This window comes from Cavia porcellus, unplaced genomic scaffold (genome assembly GCF_034190915.1).
Source record: "Cavia porcellus strain 051 isolate PalLab524CR breed Dunkin Hartley unplaced genomic scaffold, mCavPor4.1 scaffold_5, whole genome shotgun sequence".
Lineage (NCBI taxonomy): Eukaryota > Metazoa > Chordata > Mammalia > Rodentia > Caviidae > Cavia > Cavia porcellus.
Window position 1 is genome coordinate 68731631 of NW_026947488.1, and position 21649 is coordinate 68753279.

Below are 21649 nucleotides of genomic sequence, written 5' to 3' on the forward strand. Positions count from 1 at the left end.
TTTCCTCTCCTCTATTTCTCCTTCTGCAATAGAAACCTAAAAGAGTTTTAGACTTAATTAAGCTCTACACTGTGGTCCTAGAGTCTCTTTAAATCAGGAAACCTCATGAATAACAAACTCACTGAGAGAGAAATCAGAGAAACAACAACTTTTACAATAGCATCCCCCTAAAAATTGAAATACCTAGGAATCAGTTTAACAAAGGATGTAAAAGATATATATTGAAAATTATAGTACTCTGAAAAAGATTGAAGATGATATTGGAAAATAGGTACCTGTGCTCTTGAATAGATAGAACCAATATAGTGAAAGTGACTATACTTTCAAAACTTTTATATAGATTCAATGCAATCCCAATAAAAATAGCTATAGAATATCCCATAGAATTAGAGAAAACAGTCCTCAAATTCATCTGAAATTCATCTGGAATTCTAAAATTCATCTAGAAACCTAGAATAGAAAAGGGCAATCCTGGGCAACAATCACAAGTCAGGGAGCATCACAATCCCTGACTTAAAATTATACTATAATGCTATTGTAAAATATACAGTATAGTATTGGCAAAAAACAAAAAACAAAAAACAAAACAAAACAAAACAAAAAACAGACCTGAAGATCCATGGAACAGATTAGAAAATTCAGAGATGCAGTAAACCACCTTGTCTTTGACAAAGGTGCCAAACACATTCTCTGAAAGAAAACCTCTTTAACAAATGGGACTGGAAAAACTGGCTTTCCACATGGCAAAGATTAAAACTGGATCCATATCTTTCACCCTGAACTAAGCTAAAAATCAGAGTGGATCAAAAGATACCACAGAAACATTAAATCTGCTGGAAGATAGAGTAGGTAAAACTCTTGAAGACATTCGTGTAATTAAAGACTTTACGAACAAAATCCTGACTGCATAGGAACTATCACAAAGAATCAACAACTGGGATCTCATCTTATTAAAAAGCTTTTGCACAATAAAATAAACCACCAACAGAGTGAAGACAACCCACAATGTGAGAAAAAATGTTTCCCAGATGTCCCTCAAAGGATTACTATTGAGAACATATAAAAAGCTAAAAAAAAAAAAAATTTCAAATCTCCTAAATTCAGAGATCCAACCCAAAACTGGATATCTAAGACAAATACAGACTTCTCAGATGAAGAAATACAAACATTAAGTAAATATTCAAAAAGCTATTCAACATCACTGGTCATTTGAGACACGCAAATTAAAACAACACTGAGATCCCACCTCATCCCAGAAATAACAGCTGGTATCAAGCAATCAAACATTAACAAATGCTGGGTTGGAGGGGGTGCTGTGGGGAAAAAGGAACCCTTTCTCCATTGCTGGTGGGAATGAAGACTGGTAACCACTGTGGAAATCAGTGTGAAGATTCCTCAAAAAACTAGTACCACAGGTCCCATTCGACACAACTATCTCCCTTCTGGGTATATTCCCAAAAGAAAAACATCCTACCACAGTGATATATGTGCACCCATGTTTATAGCAGCACAATTTGTAATAGGTAGATATTGGAAACAATCTAAATACCCACTGGCTGAGGAATGATAAAGAAGAAGTGGTATTTTTGTACAATGGAGTGCTCACTACTTAGCCATAAAGAAGGCTGAACTAGAGATTTTATAGGTAAATCAATGCAACTTGAGACCATACGCATAAGTGAAATAAATAAGACACATGTGTAAACACTCTATTGAGAAAATGAAACCATACACACATACACACACGTACAAACACACACACTTGTTAAGGTATGCTATTGATGTCTCTGAGTTCACTGAAGAGAAAGATTTGTGCTGGTATTGTTTGGACAATTGAATGCAGATGTCTTGTGCTCTGTGTGAATATTTGGGAATGATAATGTGCAATGTATGTACCATTGCTACTCCCCTGATTCATGTGTTTTGAAATTTAGTTTTAGTGTTTTTTTTTTATACTCTCTCCTTGAAATAAAATGGATTTGAAAAAAAATAAGGATACCTGCTTACAGATAAAGTTTCTTTTGTTTTTTGAGACAGTATCTCACTCTGCAGTTCAGGCTGGCCTTGAACTCACTTTGTAGCCCAAGCTAGTCTCAAACTCACAGTGATCTTGCTGCCTCAGCCTCCTAATTGCTTGTATTATAGGTGTGTGCCACCATGCCTGGCATGATAAAGTTTCTTCTTAACAACCTAGTAACCTCATTTATATAACTGTCTTCTGCAAATAATTAAAACCATTGTGGATATTTCCAAGCAAGGATCATTATATTCTCTTTCATGCTTTTTCCCTTAAAACTTTGATTTTCCTGGGTTTTCAAAGTTTCCAAGTCTTAAAAATCTTTCTCTTAACATGAGCAGAATTATTCCCTCACCTACATGATATCCTGCAGCAGTAATATGTGCCCCCAATACTTCAATTTTTTTCACTTCTTTCACAAATTCTGCAAGATTAGTACTTTTTTACTTCCTGGACAGCACTGATTGCTGGTGAGAGTTTCCACTTTTTGTTTAAGACTAGACAGTTGTTGTGGAGTTCTCTATAAGAAATGTATGATTCAGGGTTACCTGAATATATACTTTGCTTAGACACATTCAGCCACTTCAGCCTTGCCATAATTCTGTAGATAAGGCCCAGCAACTGGCCCTGTCCTATAACTGAATTTTTGAACCTGTTTGTTCCCCTTTTCTATACTTTATCTTATTCAAATCTGGGCACTTTCTTCCATACTATGGTTCTATAAGGTAAGACACATTAGATAGTCGCCTGCAAACTAAACTAACAATGCTTCATGTATACTGTTTTAATCTTCCTAGTGTTTCTAACATAAATGTTATCCAACATTTCTAAACTCCCATGCAGCTTTTCCATGAAGTCTCCTATCTGCTCTTTTGCTGATACGTTAGAAATGACAGTGTTTCCAGAAAAAAAAAAGTAGAAGGAGATTGAAGCTACTGTAAGATGAAAATAAATTTAAGGAATGTATCAACCAAGTACAATATGAAATTTTTACTGATTCAAACAAATCATAACCTATATATGGAATTTATAAAACAATGGTGGAATTAAAAAAATAGACATTGTATAATATGAAAAGCCATATTTTTAGATGTAAAATGATATTGTGGTTAAACTTTGTTTTCCAAATTATTATTGTTTTGAGGTACTTCCTGAAATAAAATGAAGCCTGCAGTTAACTTTGAAATAATCTAGCAGGTGCTGGGATTTGAAGGACTAGTGAAGAACTACTGAAGAATCAAGTGTTGATAAATTCTCAGAGATGGGCACAAGGACATCCATTACAGTCTTCACTTTGTTTTGATAAACTTCTAAAATAAATTGAAAAGTAAAAAGCATAAAAGAAAAGACCAAGGCATCTATCAGTGGTTTTTCTTTGTCTTGACTCTCCCTGGAAGAGTTAAGCTAGTTAACTCTGATAATTTTGTCTTTCTTATTTGATCTTTTGGAATATCCCTCATTTGAATCCTTCAGTTCAGAGCCAATTTAACACCTGAATAAGAGGTAGGGCATTTCCAGAACACAATGTAAAAATTAGCCAAAGAGATTGATTGGCTCTTGATATCATTTATAGCAAGATGAAGAAGTCTAAATTTGGAGGAACTCATCTGATCTGCTACTGAGACCTGGCCCTGATAACCTGGATTCTGTAATGAAGATATACTACTTTGTGCTGCATGAGAAATGCAATTGCCTTAGCAGACATACATCAGAAGCACTCTAAGAGAAAAGGACACTCTAAAAGTAACCTGCACCCTCTCACAAACATCTAAAAAGGGTTTACACAGCAAAGATCACCTTTTAGAGATAGAACTTAACTGGAACTCTCCCTCTAAACACGCAGGATCTGATGAACGAGCTGTAGCCATATTATACATCACTGTGATCTTCCCTACCCCAAGTTGGCCACAGATACCACACGAAAATTCCTGTACTCTTTGTACAGCTCTTTGCTGCCCAAGTGTTATGCCAAAGTGCTGCTCAACTGCTCTTTGCTGCCCAAGGATTATATATTTCTCGGCACTATGGTTTAAATATGAAATGTCTTGCAGACTCATTTACTGAGGGTCAATGTAGCATTGTTTTCAGGTGGAGCCTAAAGAGGTGATTCAGCCAAAAAGGTGGTGACATTACCCTTGCATTAACTCATTGATGAGTTGATGATTTCATTAGGGGAATGCACTATGAGCAGTGGAGTCTAGTTGAAGGAGGTGAATCACTGGGGGACTGGCTTTGACAGATATTGTATCTGTCTCTCTCTTCTTGTTTTCTCTATGTTTGTGGAAGCCATGAGTTGAGCAGCTTTCTTCTACAGTTCCCTCATGCCCTGATGTTGATACCTTGGAACTAGCCAACCATGGACTAAAACCTCTAAAATCATGAGCCAAAAGATATCCTTCTTTCTTTAAACTGTATGTTTCAGGTTTTTTTGTGCCATCAGTTCAGATCTGACTAATAAACCCAGCCTATACTTTATAAGACTTGTAGACCAAAAATTCTCTCCCACTTCCCTCCAGGGTGTTGACTAATGAAAGAGGCACTCAAGGGAGAAACAACTAATTGCATTAATGGCTTGCCAGGGTTCCTGCTTTTGTGTAGAGAATGCAGCTTAGACCAGAATTTCTACATTCACACTAAAGATGTGTCCAGGCCTGCATGTAAGAATGTCAGTCCTATTAGCCAGTTGGCTTCAAGAGCAAAGCTGCATGTAACACTGTCTCCAATAGTGACTTTTGCCTATGAAAGGAGCATATTCAGTTGGGTTCACTGTTGAATGACAAGTGACAAGACTATTTATACCTGAGAGCTCAGAAAGTCAAATAAGGGCAGATAGTCCTTGTTCTATTATGAACATGGTCCTGTAGTGCACAACGTGGCTCCAGCTTACCATACTCTGCCACCAGAGATGGAGAGAGGGACACAAGCTTCCTTTACAGAATAACGCTAGGAGTACAAAGTGTTGGCAAAAGTGTCTTTCTCTTTGGGCCAAACCAGGACATGTGAAAAAGAGAACATTTCCTCTATAACTTATACGTTTGAAGCTTTAAATTTCAGAAGACTACACTGGGAAGGCCAGAAGTTCAAGTGAGTCATCTGTGCTTTTTCTAAAAGCATCACAGAGCTATTATTAATATAATAATAAAGACAACTACCTATATATTAATGTATCTAAGAAAGTTTTTCTAAATCCTAAAAATCTTATCCTCGTAAATATGAGCTTGTATTTAAATATCACAGAAGTACTCTTGCTAGTCAAATATTACAGCTTTCAAAGTGAATTTACAAGGCCAGCAGGAACAGGTTCATCTGACAACTTGTTAGCATTTCTACCCCAAAAAGTTTATTAGATTCTTCCACCTCAGATTGAATTATATGAAATCTGGTGAAGGAGAGTCTATAAATCTTTGTTTCATAAAACTTCAGATGATTTTGTTGGCTAAAGTTTGAGAACTTCTGACAATGGTGATAAACCTATGGCATACATGCCTAAGGGGTGTCTTTGTATCATCAAAAGCTCTAAAGGATTCATCATCTGCTGTAGTCAGGGTTTGTAGGGGAAGAGATATAATATAGGACACATAATTTATAGTATTATTTTTCTAATATTTGTCCAAAGAGTCAAATACGAAAGAGTAAGGGAGATCTGTTGACATAGTACAGATCCAAAGAATCCAAATAAGGGCCTGAAAACCATACAATGTACTTCATGAGTTCAGCTAAAGACCTAGAGCCCATGGCAACATCCTCCATGAGTCTAACTGGAGGCCTAGAGACATTGCATGAACAACATCTCATGGAAGTCTGTAGCAAGGATCTGTACTAGGAAGGCCCAAATGTCAGTGGTGGAAGCTAGAAAATCTGTGCCAGAAGGATGAAGGATCTGTGCCAGCAGGTTGAGGGATCTGCACTGGAGCCAGGAAGCAATGCTCAAGGTGAGGACTAGAGCTCTCCTAACTCTTAGCCATCCTTAGTGACAGCAAGGTCTCAAGCTCCTCTGATGATGAACACATATATCATATCACATTTCATATCATTTTATATCAAGAAAGCCAGTGAGACAAGATTCTCTAAGAGAATCAATAGCCCACTGCCTTCACCTCTGCAGCCAGGAAGTGATGCTCAAAGTAAGAACCAGAACTCCCTCAATATGAACTGTAGTTATCCTCAGCAACAGTGAGGAGCTAAGCTCCTCCAGTGAGAACTGCCAAGTTCCTATCAGGAAGCCAGCATGACAAGCTCCTCCAGGAGAATAAACAGCCTGCGTCTTTCACACTAGTTTTCTTTTTTATGCAGTAGGCAACAATCTTCAGGTAGTCCCTCCACACCCAGCACCATTATGATTCAGTTCAGCTGGGTGTGGCAAGTTGATCACCAGTTGTCAATCCCCCACAACATCACTGGTCTAAGAGATGATTTGACGGATGTATGAATTCATAGAGCAATACAAGCAAATAGAGCCCATACACAAACAAAATAATACTAAAGGCTCTTTAAAAATCATGTTAAAATACAAAGTTAGGTAGCATCAAAATCTGAAGAAATTTATCTGAGCTTAAAGGGATTCATGTATTGGGCAGCACCAAAATACAAATAGTTCAGGCTCCTTCAAGGGGCATTAAGAGGAAAACTTTTATAAGAGGGATGTGGAAGCAAGATAGAAAACATTTGACTAGTGAAACTGTTGTCTCTAGTTAGAGGTTAATTGATGGTTTTATACTGGCTAAGCTGGTTTTATTTTACTATTTCCATGAGTTGGTTTTGGTTTGCTTACATAGGAACCCATGGCACTGGATCAGGAAAATGAGTTCCTAATTAACTTTTAAAAAACAATAGTAAAATAGCTGGTTCATGATGTCACACATGAATGATTACCACACATACCATAGCCTCCAAATGACAATTAACTCATATATAAATAAGATGCCAGTGTGTTCTTCTTTAAGAAACAGTTGTTTATCAATGTTGTGATTTTTATGTGCAAGAATATAGTAAACAACTGCTCATTCTCAAGGTGTTATATCACTTCCATCCCAGAGGGGTCAGTATCAGTCTCTCCAAACTACTACAGGACTGGCCTCTCCTTTCCATCATGTGTCTAATACTTCCTCCTCTGCACATATGCTGCTTCCTTAAAGGGTATCATATGTTTTTTGAAATAAGGTTAGATACAGTTTTTCCCACAGTGCCACTAAAAACTTAGATACAGTCGACATGAAGAGGATTAATTATTATGCAGGTATGAGGAAAACAAGGTGTGCATTTCCATGGTAAACCCATGGTCCTTGCAAGAAATCCAGAGAGTGCATCAGAATTCTACTACACATTCTGGATTTCTGGAAAGTGCATTTTGGAGTATCCATGTGCTTCTCATAAAAAATAATTCTTAATATTTTTCAAAATCATTTTCTTCCCTTTTATAGTGAATTCTGGTCAGAAACACCTGTGATCTTGCTAACCATCATATTTTTCATTCTTAAAACTCAGCTCTGCCTGCTTTAATATCACTGTCCTTAATAACAGATAGCACTAATTGTGTGTGTGTATGTGTGTGTGTGTGTGTGTGTGTGTGTGTGTGTGTGTGTCCTATGTCAACTCTCAAGGATCTGCCCTGGCACTTTCCAAAGTGTACTTGATAACACCACAGTTCAGGGGTACATCCCAGCTAGCCACACAGGTCCCAGAGGTTCTGTACTCCACCCAGCCAGGAGCAATGCCCTGGTACCATACTCTGGAAGTGTGCCCTGGCAAGCCAGGTGGTCTAAAGGCTCTAAACTCCTCCCAACCAGGAGCAAGGCCCCAGTGGTGCCACATTCTGGGTGTGAGTCCTCACTACCCACCTGGGTCTCAGAGGCCCTGAGCTCTACTCAGCCAGGTGCAAGGCCCTGGTACCACACTCCTGGTACCACATGTGTCCTTGCTAGCTGCACAGACAATCCAAGCTCAGCATCCCAGTGCAACCTAGGGCAACCCATCAAGGGAACACCTACCTCACAGGTAACAGAGCACAAGGGTCCAGTGCTATAGTTTGGGAGCATGCACTGGCTAGCCACGGAGGTATCGGAGAATTGAAACTCTGCCCAGTGCAGCATCCCAGTGCAACCCATTGGGAGGGTGCCCAGCCAGCCATATGGGTCCCAGAGGAAAATGACAAAACAAAAGAGTAAGACGCAGTCACAGTCCTCCAACCCATGGAGAACAAACCTTAGAGACATTGAAATTGAAGACACTGGAAATCACACACCTTTGTGAAATGATAGTACCTGAAGTAACAAAACAACTCCATGGAGCTATTGAGGAAATCAGATCAGAAATCTCTCAGGTAAATAAAGAGATGACAAACAACATGAAATAAATGCTGAGTATATCTAAAGATCTAGATAAAAGAAATAGAGGAACATAAGAAAATGATGGAAACCTTGAATGAACAATATAAGAAAGAATTAGGATGCATGAAATAGATTCAAAGAAATATTCAGGAAATTAAAAGTTCCACTGAAAGCTAGAAAAACCACTTAAATGGAGCTGAAGACAGACTCTCAGACCTTGAAGACAGGATACAAGTTTATGATCATAAAGAAAAGATCTCTTAAAAATTAACAAGGAGTCAAAAAGCAACCATTCAACAGCTGCAACATGATGCAAAGAGAAACAGTATGTCTTGGTTACTTTTCTCTCATTGCTGGGACAAAATACCAGACACCCAAAAGAAAAGAAGGAAAGGTTTATTTAGCTCACCGTTAGTGAAGGTTTCAGTCCATAATCAGCTGGCTCCAAGGCATGGTGGCGAGACACTGGTGCAACACTTCAAGGTAGCAGCCAGAGCAAAAGAGAGCAAGAGCAAGCCTTCTTTCCTCGTTTTTACGTTATACTCAGGCCATTCCACACCCAGGGCAGTTGTAGCACTCATAAAATTTCTGTGCCCTCCTATTGCACAGGATGAGACTATTTATAAAGTAAGAACCCTACCTCCCTGCTGAGTCTCTGAATTAATATTATAAATGTCTCAAGTTGACACAGTGTATCAACTATAACAATAAAAAGTGTCAACGAAAAAACAAGGGTAAACACAAATGACATATGAAGACCATTTACAGAAATAATAGCAGAACATTTCCAAACACACGAAAAGAATTTGATATACAGATAAGGGAGGCATATAGACTCCAATTAGCCATAACCAAAATAAATCTTCATGCAGACGTGTAATAATTAGGATATCGGAAATTCAGCACAAGAACAGAACAGTAAAAGTTGGCAGAGAAAAGAAACATCATTTATGAAGGAAAGCCTATCAGAATCAAGGCAGACTTCTCAACACAACACTTCAAGTAAAAAAAACAAAAAAAAACAAAACAAAACAAAAAAAAAAAAAAAAAAAACCAACCAAACAAAAAAAACTTCAAGTGAAGAAGAGCTTTGAGTGAAGTATTTCAAGTCCTGAAAGAAGGCAACTTTCAGTCCGGATTGATGTACCTTTGAAAATTGATGGAGAAATAAGATACTTCCGCGACAAAGAACAACTGAAGAAATTCCACCAAGCCAACACTACAAAGAGGACTAAAAGATACTCTAGAAAGAGCAAAGATAACAATTCTAAGAACAACAGCAGAAGGAAACCACTAAGCAGGGCAAATAATGAAACAGAAAAAGTAGAAAATGAATAACAGAAAAACAACATGACAGGGATAAGTGAGCGCATAACAATTACATAATCAATGTAAATGGTCTCAACTCATCAATAAAAAGAAACAGAATCACAGAGTGATTAAGAAACAAAATCCAAAACTATGCTGTATTCAGAAACATTTAACTCAAAATGAAATTCATACACTAAAAGTCAAAGGATGGAAAACAATACTCCACGTAACAAGAACCCAGAAAAAAGTGGGGTAGCTAATCCATTTGCAGACAATGTGAACTTCAAACTAAGAATGATCAAAAGAGATAAAGAAGATCACTACATACTTGTTAGGAGACAGCTTGAAGAGGAAGAGATTACAATCATAAATATATACTCATCAAATATGGGAGCACTCAACTATGTAAGATAAATCTTAATAGACATAAAAACTCAAATAAGCAATAATACAATTATAATGTGGGGCCTAAACAACTCATTGTCACAAATCAACCAAACAAAAAATCAGCAAGGAAATAACAGAACTGGATCAAACTTGTCTGAACAAATGGACATAGTAGGTGTGTAATGAGTGTTCCACACAACATCAGAATATACATTCTTCTCAGGTGCACATGGGTCATTCTCTAAAATAGAGCATATGCTAGTCCACAGAACATGCTTAAGTAAATGCAAATGAATTCAAATTATCCCATGCATATTATCTGACCATAGTGCAATAAAATTGGAAATTAATGACAAAAAACCCCACAAGAATTCCATACACACATGGAAATTAAATAACACTCTCCTAAAGAACAAATGGGTCACAGAAGAAATTAAAGAAAAAGTTGAACTATGTCTACAATTTTAAAAAATGCAAATACAGCTTACTGGAATGTGTGGGATGAAATGAAAGTCCTCAGAGGGAAATTTATAGCACTAAACTCCCATATCAAAAAAGTGGAGTGAATACAAACAAACAACCTAATGCTGTACCTCAAACTTCTAGAAAAGGAAGAGCAAGTCAAGCCCAAAGCTCATAGAAGAGCAGAAATTGTAAAGATCAGAGCAGAAATTAATGTAATTGAAACTAAAAAAAATACCAAGAATTAATGAATTGAAGAGTTGGTTCTTTGAAAAAAATAAATAAATAAAATTGACAAACACCTAGTCAATCTTATTAAAAAGAGGAAAGAAAAAACTCAAATCCAAGCAATAAGAAATGAAAAGGATGAAATCACTACAGGCCCTGTGAAAATACAGAAGATCATCAATACCTATTTCAAAAACCTTTACTCTTACAGGTTTGATAACACAGAAGAAATGGACAGATGCCTATAAACATATGAATACTGGGTCAAGAAGATGTAAAATTGATGAATAATCCAATTTCAGTTAATGATACTGAAAATGTAATTAAAAATTTACCAACAAGAAAAGCCCAGGTCATGATGAATTAACTGCTGACTTCCACAAGAAATTCAGGGAAGACTTAATGCCAACTTCCTCAAACTCTTCAGTGAGATTGAAAGAGAAGCAATTCTCTCTAACCCATTCCTGGAAGCAAGTATTACTCTAATATTGAAACCAGAGAAAGACACAACCAGAAAAGAGAATTATAGGCCAATCTCCCTAATGAACATAGATGCAAAAATCCTCAATAAAAAAAATTGGCAAATAGAATGCAACAAATTATCAAGAATTATCAATTATCATACACCATGATCAAGTGATTCATCCCAGGAATACAGGGGTGGTTTAACACATGCAAATCAATAAACGTAATACACCATGTTAACAGAGCCTAAAACAAGAATCACATGATCATCTCAATAGATACAGAAAAAGCTTTTGACAAGACCCAGCAGTCATTTGTGACAAGAACTCTACAGAAAATCAGAATAGATGGTCTTCACCTCAAACTGATAGAAGCCATATATGATAAACCAACAGCCAACATCTTACTAAATGGCAAAAATGGGAAATTTTCAGCCTAAAATCAGGAACAAAAGGAGGTCCATTATCACCACTCCTATTTAATATAGTTCCGGAAACATTAGCCAGAGAAATTAGACAAGCGAGAAAAATAAAAATAACAATAAGAAAGGATAAAGTTAAATTATCATTACTTGCAGATGATATGATATGCTACATAGAAGATCCCCAAAATCCCATTGAAAGACTTCTAGGGGTAATAACCAAATTCAATAATATAGCTGGATACAAGCTCAGCACTCAAAAATCAATAGCATTCTTGTACACAAAAAACAAGCTCACTGAGAGAGAAATAAGGAAAACCACACTCTTCACTATAGCATCCAAAAAATGAAATACTTAGGAATCAATTTAACAAAGGAAGTAAAAGATCTATACACTGAATATTACATTACTCTGAAAAATGAAATTACAGAGGATTTCAGATTATGGAAAGACATTCCCTGCTCAACAAATATTTTGAAAATAGCCATTCTCCCCAAATTTTTATATAGATTTAATGCAATTCCAATCAAAATAACATTTGCATATCTCACAGATCTAGAGAAATCATTCCTAAAATTCATCTGGAACCAGAAGAAACCTAGAATAGCAAAGGCAGTTCTGGGCAACAGAGGCAAGGCAGGAGGCATCACACTCCCTGACTTGAAATTATACTACAAAGCTACTGCAATAAAATCAGCATGGTACTAGAATAAAAACAGATCTGAAGATCAGTGGAAAAGATTAGAAGATACAGCCATCTCATCTTCGACAAAGGGGCCAAACATAGGAGTGGTGCTAGAAAAACTGGCTTTCCATATGCTGAAGATTAAAAGTAGACCCATGTCTATCACCATGTACTAAACTAAAGTCAAAATGGATCAGGTATCTAAATATTAAAATAGAAACACTAAATCTACTGGAAGACAAAGTAGGTAGAAATCTTGGCAACCTATGGGTAGGCCAAGAATTCACGAACAAAAATCAAACTGCATGGGAAATACTTCTCAAAATCAACAAATGGAATCTCATCTTGTTAAAAAGCTTTTGCATGTCAAAAGAAATCTCCAACAGAAAGAATTTTCCAACATGAATTGGTAAAATATCTTAGCCTACTGTCCCTCACACAAAGGACTTTTATCTAGAACATATAAAGAGTTTTTAAAAATCAGCCCCCCCCTACCAAATTCAAGGATCCAATCGAAAAATGGGCATCTGAGATGAAAACATACTTCTCAGATGAAGAAATACAAATGGCAACTAAATATATGAAAAAAGTTGAACATTAATGGTCATTTAGGAAAAGCAAATTAAAACAAAATTGAGATTCCATCTCACTGCAGAAAAAATGGCCAAGATCAAGAAATCAACCAATAACAAATCCTGGAAGGGCTACAAGGAAAAAGAACTCTTCTCCATTGACGGTGGGAATGTAGGCTGGTGCAACCACTGTGGAAACCAGTCTGGAAATTCCTCAAAAGCTAGGCTTTAGAGATTCACAGAAAACATCATACTACAGTGTTATATGTGCATCCATATTTATAGGAGCACAACTTGTAATAGCCAAATCTTGGAAACAACCCAAGTGCCCATCAACTGAGGAATGGATAAAAAAGATGTGGTATCTTTATACAATGGAGAACTACTCAGCTATAAAGAAAGACTGCATTGAGGCTTTTATAGGTAAGTGCCTGCAACTTGAGACCATACTCATAAATGAGATAAATCAAACTCACGTGTGTAAATACTGTATTGTCTCCCTAGTGCATGAAACTGAAAGTGTAAACATTATTCAAAATCTACAAAAAATATTGTGTAAGGGTAAGAAATTTCTCAAAGAGGAAAAGTAACTGGGATAGGGGAAATGAATAAGGAAGAGAAAAGGAAAAAGACATAAATTTGTATAAATTTCTGTCACCTTGTTTTGTAAACCTATGCTGTTATTCTCTTTGGTTTGTTGTTGTTGTTTGTTTTTCTCTTTTGCTTTTTGTTTTTCTTTGCTGTGTCTTTTTTTTTTTCTCTTAAAAAAAAGTCAAGGATTTAGCTCAGCTACACAAGTACCTACCCAGCAAGTGCTAGGTCATGAGTTCGATCCCTGGTATCAAACCAACAAACAAAATAATTGTCCTTGATATAGGTCCTGTGAGGCACTTGCTAACAAGTAAAGGGAAAATATGCAAGTGGCAGTAATTTAAACTTAACAGGAGCTAGTGGAGGAGTACCACCTCCACTAGTATTCAGACAACTTCTACGGTGGTTGTCTTAGGTGCTCATTCCTTCCTTGTATCCATTGTTTTACGGCTATTTTGGGCAATTATGGCAGCCGGTATTATTGGTACTGTATCATTTCATTTAATCCACCCAACAACCCAGTGCAATAGGTCCTTACCATTATGTTCCTTTACCACATGAGGAAATTAAACAGAGAGGGAGTAGTTGGGCAAAGTCTCGTGGCTAAGAATTTGCAGAGGTAGCTTAGGAAATTCTTACATCAGCCTTCTTTAGATTTGAAAATAGAGATAGTAATTCTATAGACTCAGATAAGGCTGTTTTGTATTTCTGTTTGATTTCCTTTTTTTTTTTTTTCTTTCTCCACTTAACATGATCTCATATCATGTTAAACTTACTGACACAGAATTTAGATAAGACTTTAAATGCATTACATTTCTTCTGGAAAATGACACCATTAATTAAAGACCAGGATTTTGTTTCATCAAACTAATTTAAACAAAATTAAATTTAAATTTCAGAACAATTTCCTGAGTTGAAGGTGTAAGAACATTCTAAGTACCACACTTCTGAATGAGTTTTTGATAAAGTATTATTTTTAGCCTTTTTAAAAAGGATAAGCATGAATTCACATCCCACAAGGGCAATAAGATACTTCTTTATAGACAGGCACGATGGTGCACATCTCTAAACCCAGCACTCACAGAGGCTAAAGCACAAGGATTGAAATAATGGCTCAAAATAAATAAATAATGTGTCTCAAAATTTAAAAGTGTTATTAATCTCAAAATAAATAAATAAATAAATTCCTTAATTTAAAAAGAGATGGAATGTAGCTCAGTGTGAAGGCGCTGGCTGAGTTAAATTCTCAGTACTGAAAGAAATTCTCTTTTATTTTTCCTTTGTTTTTTAATATGTAATGTCAAAAGATCTAAACTTTTCAGAATAAGGATGGAGTTGTCAAGACATGAGTAGATTTAAATTCATTAGTGGTAGAAGTATTCTTTCCTTATCTTCTCCTAATGATTTTATTTGGAAGTATAAAAATCCTATATGATTAGCTATATTACTTTGAATGTACATATAAGATAAATTTTTTCTAAATGCTTACATCTTCCTTGGACTGTGCTATGCTCTGCATATTAAACTTACCTGAGAAAACCAATTGCACAATGGATTGCTAGATTCTTTGATGTTTAGTTCTGAATCTGCCACAGGCATATAGTATCTCTAAGAAAGTCTTTGAGAAACCTTGTTTTCGCTTCTTCCATTGTAAAATGAAGCTTTATAATCTGTTGTGGAAATTCTGAGGATTAAATATCAAATGCCAGTGGAGTACTTTGAAGGAACTAAATAGGTTATTAATAATTTAAGAAAGAAGACTTCACCCGGGTTGTTGAATATGTGGCCTATTTATTTCAGGATTTATCATTTCACTAAAATTTACCTTAAACTATTCAGAAAATCATTTGATTATCTGTAAAATAAGACTTTAAAATTAGTTCCTATTTTGGAGTTTTCAATTTACTTTCATACCAGTCATCTTGTGATCCTAAAAGAAATTTTAGGTGGTATAAATAATATACAATGAGATCTTCATATCTGTAAGCCCCACATCTACTGAGTCAAGCCACATCAGACAGAAATATACCTTTTCTTTTTAAAAAGGATGTCTACTGAACGTGTACAGACTTTTTTCTGAACAGTACCATAAGATGATTTACATGACATTTATGTTGTATTAGCTATTATAAGTAATGTAGAGATGATTTAGTACAGAAATTCTGTATAACCATAGCTTATATGCTAATACTATGTTTTTTTTAACTTTTTATCAGTACCAGGGATTAAACTCACGACCACCTGCTTGCAAGGCAGATGCTTATGCCGCTGAGCTAAATCCCCTGCCCCTAATACTATGTTATTTTATAGAAAAGACTTATGCATACAAAAAGTTTGGTATCCATGGGGCCCAGCAGGGATGATCTTAGAACAAATGCCGTGAGGATACCAACCAAGGGATGACTGTCTTGTGTGGAAAAGGGACTGGAAGAATACAATATCCAAAAAACACTTGCTTAAACAAATAGGGTTACATTATTCTCACATAAAGAAATAGCTGGAATAAGGAGTCCATGGTGGCTGCAGTGGCTTAATAGTGTCATCAAAGATCCAAGCTCATTCTGTCTTCTTTGCTATCTTTGGTGAATTGACTTGTCACATCATATTCACAGAATGGCTGCTACAGCTTTAGAGATCATATTTATTCTCAAGGTAAGAGAAACAAAGGAAGAGAGACCTCCCCTAACTGTCTGTTACTTCATAAGGAAAACAAAAGTTTTTACAGAAGGTGCTTCAAGCAGAGTTCCTCTGGAACGGGATCATATGTCCACTGCTGAAGCAAGAGAAGAAAGTGAGTATATGGCTTTCAGAACTTTGTGAAGGCAGGCAGCAGGAAAGCAGAGTGGAGGCTGACGGCAGCTTTCAGGAAGCCCAAAGCTGGCCGAGTACAGGAAACTGTTTTGATGAATGATGGGTCATTAAAAAGCCAATTTCTCATGCTGGGCCTGGTGGTACATACCTATAATTCCAACACCAGGGAGGCTTAAGCAGGAAGATCATGAGTTCAAGGACAGCCTGGACCATAAATTCAGATCCCATCTAAACAAACAAAAAACAAACAGTTTCTCAAACTAGCATAGCAAAACAGTTCTGAGTATCTCTAAACAAGTAAAAATATCTAACATGAATTTGTAAAGGAATAAGTATGCTGAAAGCTACCCTGGAGGAATGAATTCCATGACCACATTGTACCCTTGTGACAGTACTATGGCAGAAGCCTAAGTTTTTCCCTTTGTAGATATGATGACACTGTTTGTTATTCGTTTTAAGGAATTATCTTCTGTCAGCATTTCAAAATCTCAGCCTGCTCCTTTCTTGTCTTATTTTACTCCATTAGAAAACAAGCTCAGCGAGGTCACAATGAATAAATTGGAAAAATAAGTCATTTAACAAAGGATTGCTTTATGGCTCCCTGTTTAAATCAGTCAGGGTTTGGCTGCTGGAGAAAGTATAGCAAGAATGCAATGCTGAGAACTGGGTAACTAGTAACTTTTGAAGTATCTGGAGGAACAGGGACCAGAGAATATTCCTAGTCAACATCACAGAACAGACCTGCCCAGGGGCTGCTATTCTGAAATATTCAGACATGTGAGACTCTGGGTCAGGATATACAGCCAATACTATGATTCAGAGATCAGAGAGCTGCAGCTCTGTCTTCCCCATCACATAGACTCTTTTCACACACAGGATGAGTGAGCAGGTATTGGGTTTAATGCCTTCCCAACCAGCCTTGTCAGTCGAGTGTGTCAAATCAACAGAAATATGGCTGTGATCCTCCACCACCTTAAAGACTCCATACAAATGCAATTGCTGAGTAACTGATATCCTGTATTTAGGAGTTTGAGACAGGTGAGTTTTAGTTCACCTGCCTTTGCAGGATTCCAGGCACACTTGAAGGAGGCTGGAACTGATGCTGAATGACCGTCTATCACATTCATCACATTCCTGTTCTCTCAAGTTTGGATAGAGATTTTAGAGTTAACTATAAAAAGAAGTTTCATGTTAGCAGCTTAGCTTTTGGCCAGGACTTGCACACATTGCCTATAAGTCCTACTGTCAAAGGTTTAATTTTTGAAAAATCCCACAGGGTATCTGATCTGGTATCTGATACACAAAAATAAAAGTCATTATTTAAGTCTTATATTGTGCTAGACACTATTGCTAGTTTCACACATAATTTATTAAAACTCACAAAAATCCTGTATGGCAGGAACATTAAAGTGAATATTCAGGTAAGGAAATTGGGAAACACAGAGATTAGTTTCCCAACATCATAAAGATATCAGTGGTACAGCCATGATGAGCTGGCAGTCTGGCTCCACTATTCAGGTTCTTAACAACTATAGTATATTACTGCTGTTCCACACAACTAATCTAAGTAGAAAGTCACCCTGGAGGAATTTGTTCCTCATATTCTATTTACTTTTAGAGTCCTGGTAGTTCTGTAACCAATGAAGTTCCATAATTTTTATAGCAATAATCCATGATGAAATTTAAAGGACTTTCTGTTTCATGAATCCCATTTGTCACTAATTTCTATCATAAAATTACAACTGTATTTCTTTAATATTCTCTTTCAGTACTTCGTTTTTTCATTTATAGTTAGGAGTTAGTATCTATCTAAATATATCAGTCTTCTTAAAGGTTTTAGATTTTGTACCAGGGATTAACTCACAACCTAGCGCTTGCCAGGCAGACACTTATTTTGATAAACTAAATCCTTGGCCCAAACTTTTTAAAGTTTTTTTATTCCACTGTAGAGATGTACCTCAATTAATGTAGCAAGTGACGTATTAATAAATATTTTAGATTGTTTCCAATAAAGTGCCATTGCAAATAAGACTACAATAAATAACCTTCTACATCTATCCCTTTACATATATGTTTATTGGATACATGTCTTGGAATTTATGGGTCAACAACTTACACAACTGGAAATTTTGATAGATTTTGCCACATTTTAGCACTGATTTTTTTCAGCCCTGATATTGACAATGTCAGTTTTGTGACATGTTTCCTATACATTGTGTTGTCAGACTTTGTAATCTTTGTCAGGATGCTGAGCAAAAAATGGTTCATCTGAGTTATGTGCATTTCTCTTATTAGCAATGTTTATGAACCTCTGCTTGTGTCCTTTGCCTTTAATAAGCATAAAACTTACATTATTATTATTATTACTCCTGTTCTCAATGAATCAGTTTGGATCCACTGGCAGACATTCACTACTGTCTGGTGCAGAGGTTAATGGTATGGACATAGACAGGATGTAGGATGGGCAATACACTACAGTGATGAACATCAAAGTCATAGAAATATTATCTGAGAGTTTTTTTAAAAATTTATTTCGTGATTTAAGTGTAAAAAAGCCTTAGTGAACTACTCAGAGTAGCATAAAAGAGGTATTTTCAGTAACTTAAGTAAAGTAAGAATCAAATGCATGTTATTTTTGAAAAGCAAAGGAAAGAGAAAGACCATTAAACAAAAATTTAGATAAGCTTGTATCCTCTAGAACTTGGTCTTTAGGGCTGAACAAAATTTCTTTAAGGGTGATTCCTCTCTCTATTTGACCAGTTCAAAAAAAAAAAAGCAGAAATAAATTTTATAGAGGTATAAATTGTCGCTGAGCCAACTTTTAGGCAAAGTTGTGATAAAAATTATAATGGCAACAATGATCTGAATATAAAAGTGGTTCATCTGGCTATTCTTTCTACAGAAAGCATGATCTGTATTTGCTTATTCATATAATTATAGAACAAGATTCTCTGGGTTTTCTGATCACTAGTTGAGAATCTACTGCAGTATGGAAATGTTCAGATTCAATTTGGGGGTGCTTTGTGGCAGTGAGCTTAAAAATTAAGAAGGGCAACGTGAATATGGTAGGCTCAAGGTACCAAGATGTGATGCTGTTGCCTTAGATTTGGCCAACGCCGCATTTTTCATAATACTGAGGACAACAGGACAGACTAGGAAGTGGATACAATGTTAACAATAAAGAGGAAAAAAAAGATCATCTTTCTATTATCTCAAACCTTTCCAGGAGACCTTATAAATAGCCAATATGACTGACTAAACTCTCACTCTCTTCCTCCACTGCCATCTTCTCAGGAAGTGCTTACAAGGAGAAAAGGACACAGATAAATCTCAGATTGATTTGCCTGTATTTCTTCATGCTCCTCTATTTTATAACTTTGCTGCTTCAAGTACAATGGGGCTGGGTAGCCAAACTTACTGTAATATCTTAGTCTCTAAATAGAAACAGCAGCATAGAGTTGAACAGAGTTAATGAGTTTGAACCCTCTGATATAAAAGAAAAAGAATGTTGAGGTCTGGGGATGTAGCTCAGGGGCACAAGTGCCTGCCTAGCAAGCATGAGGTCATGAATTTGATCCCCAGTACCAAAACACAACAAAAAAAAACAAATAGAATAATGACTATTTCCCCTTGTAGGAGGAAACAATTATTTGCAATGTAGATATGTGGGCAAAATGAAAAATATCAACTAATACTCATTATTGTTAGTGTTATGATTCCCACCGATAAATTAAACTGCAGTATTTTTTTTTTTTTTGCATACCATGTAATAAAACATGAGAACAATCCTGTTAGAAAAACTGTTAGTAGCCCTCTATGGGGTCCATCTCTGAGTTCTTTCCTGTGTACTTCTGACATAGCAACAGCAGCTACAGTTTCTCCTTTTGACACCCAAGGCTTTACTTCCACCAGTGTGGAGCTTACTCTTTGAACATCAGAACTTAGGCCTTAATCATTCTTAAGAATTTTGGGAGGATGGGGAGCAGGCGATTCTGAGAGAGAGAGGGAAAAAAAAGGTGCTTCTGGGAGGAGATGATCCCTTATAGCATCAGTGTTAAGTGTTAACATCAGTCAGTGTTAAGAAATGAAGGGCCACAGTAACATTCTGAAATATTATCCAATATTGTCACTGTGTAATATACCTTCAACTGTACACAGTTTTGTACCTTCAACTGTGTGTCATAACGACCAATCCAGAAAAGGAAGAAATGTGTAACACCTGAAATTAAGACTTGTTTGAACGATTTTCCTCAAATATCTAGCAATCCCTGTGCCCATAACCTGTCTTTGCAATTACTTTTTTAAAGTCCCCAAACTGAGTTTTCAGACATCAGGCTCTAACACTTGAAGATCAAACAAGGAAGAGAACGGATGAAAGTCTTCCAGGGATGAGCTATAACAAAGGATAACTTAAACAAACAAACAATCATTTGATATGGTTTTTGAGACAAATTCTTACTATCTCACCCAGGCTAGTCACAAATGCCTGCCTCAAATGATGCTTCTGGCTCAGACTATTAATAGCTAGGATGACAGGCACAGGCTGCTATGTGGGAGAGACAAGAGGACTTTACTTTTCTCAGATTTCAAAACTGGGAAGTCTAAGAGCAAGGTTCTAGCAGAATTGGTTTCTGGTGAGGACCAACTTCTGGTTCATAGATGACTGAGCATCTTTTCCATGTCATCATCACATAGCATTTTATCTTTTTATAAGGAGTCCATGAGGGTCCCAAATTAATCTAAAGTCCATCTCCAAATTCTGTCACACTAAGAACTAGACTTTAACATATGAAGTTTGGGTGATAACAAACATTCCGCCCATAACAGGTAGGTTCTAAAAAATTGAATCATTGTAGCAAGGTCCCTTCATTCCATGTGAAGAGCCTGGATAACTGATAAGCCACTCATTTCTCCTCCAAACCCAGTGGGGAGAGCTAAATCAGTGATGGTTGGAGAATCAAATAGATATTTGAGAACAAATTCACAGGCCCTGATCATTCTGTGGATAAGCAGCCAAGAGTCTCCTCGAGAAAGGAGTCCAGAAGAAATCTGGGGTGAAATGAGCTAGGTATAGTGTGAGGTGACCTGACAACTGAGGACAGTAGCCAGGCCCAGGGACAGTCTGACCGTGATGCTCTTTGGCTATGGGTAAGGTGTTTAAACTGTCTAAGCCTCAATCTTCTTACTTGTAACTATCTCACATCAGTTATTATAATATTTTTTAATATCCCCAAACTGGGTTTTCAGATACCAACCTCTAAAACTCTCACGGAGATGATGTTAGAATTACATGACTTAGGACACCTCAAGTTATTAGAACAAATGTTCTTGTATTTAACATATAATCAATAAAATCTGGTTGCTATAACTTC

The 21649-nt window shown here is 36.5% G+C and overlaps 1 protein-coding gene across 3 annotated transcripts in view; it reads right to left on the bottom strand.

The window, feature by feature from the left end:
• The window catches only part of Slc9a9 (solute carrier family 9 member A9), a 691893-nt gene that overhangs the window by 576412 nt on the left and 93832 nt on the right, over positions 1 to 21649 (bottom strand). The window contains exon 1 of one of the 3 annotated variants that reach the window (XM_063249140.1): positions 16426 to 16505. The exons of the other annotated variants lie outside the window; for them this stretch is intronic. The gene's annotated coding sequence lies outside the window, so the exon portion shown is untranslated. Of the gene's footprint in view, positions 1 to 16425; positions 16506 to 21649 lie in introns of those variants that run through there. 3 annotated transcript variants of the gene reach the window in all.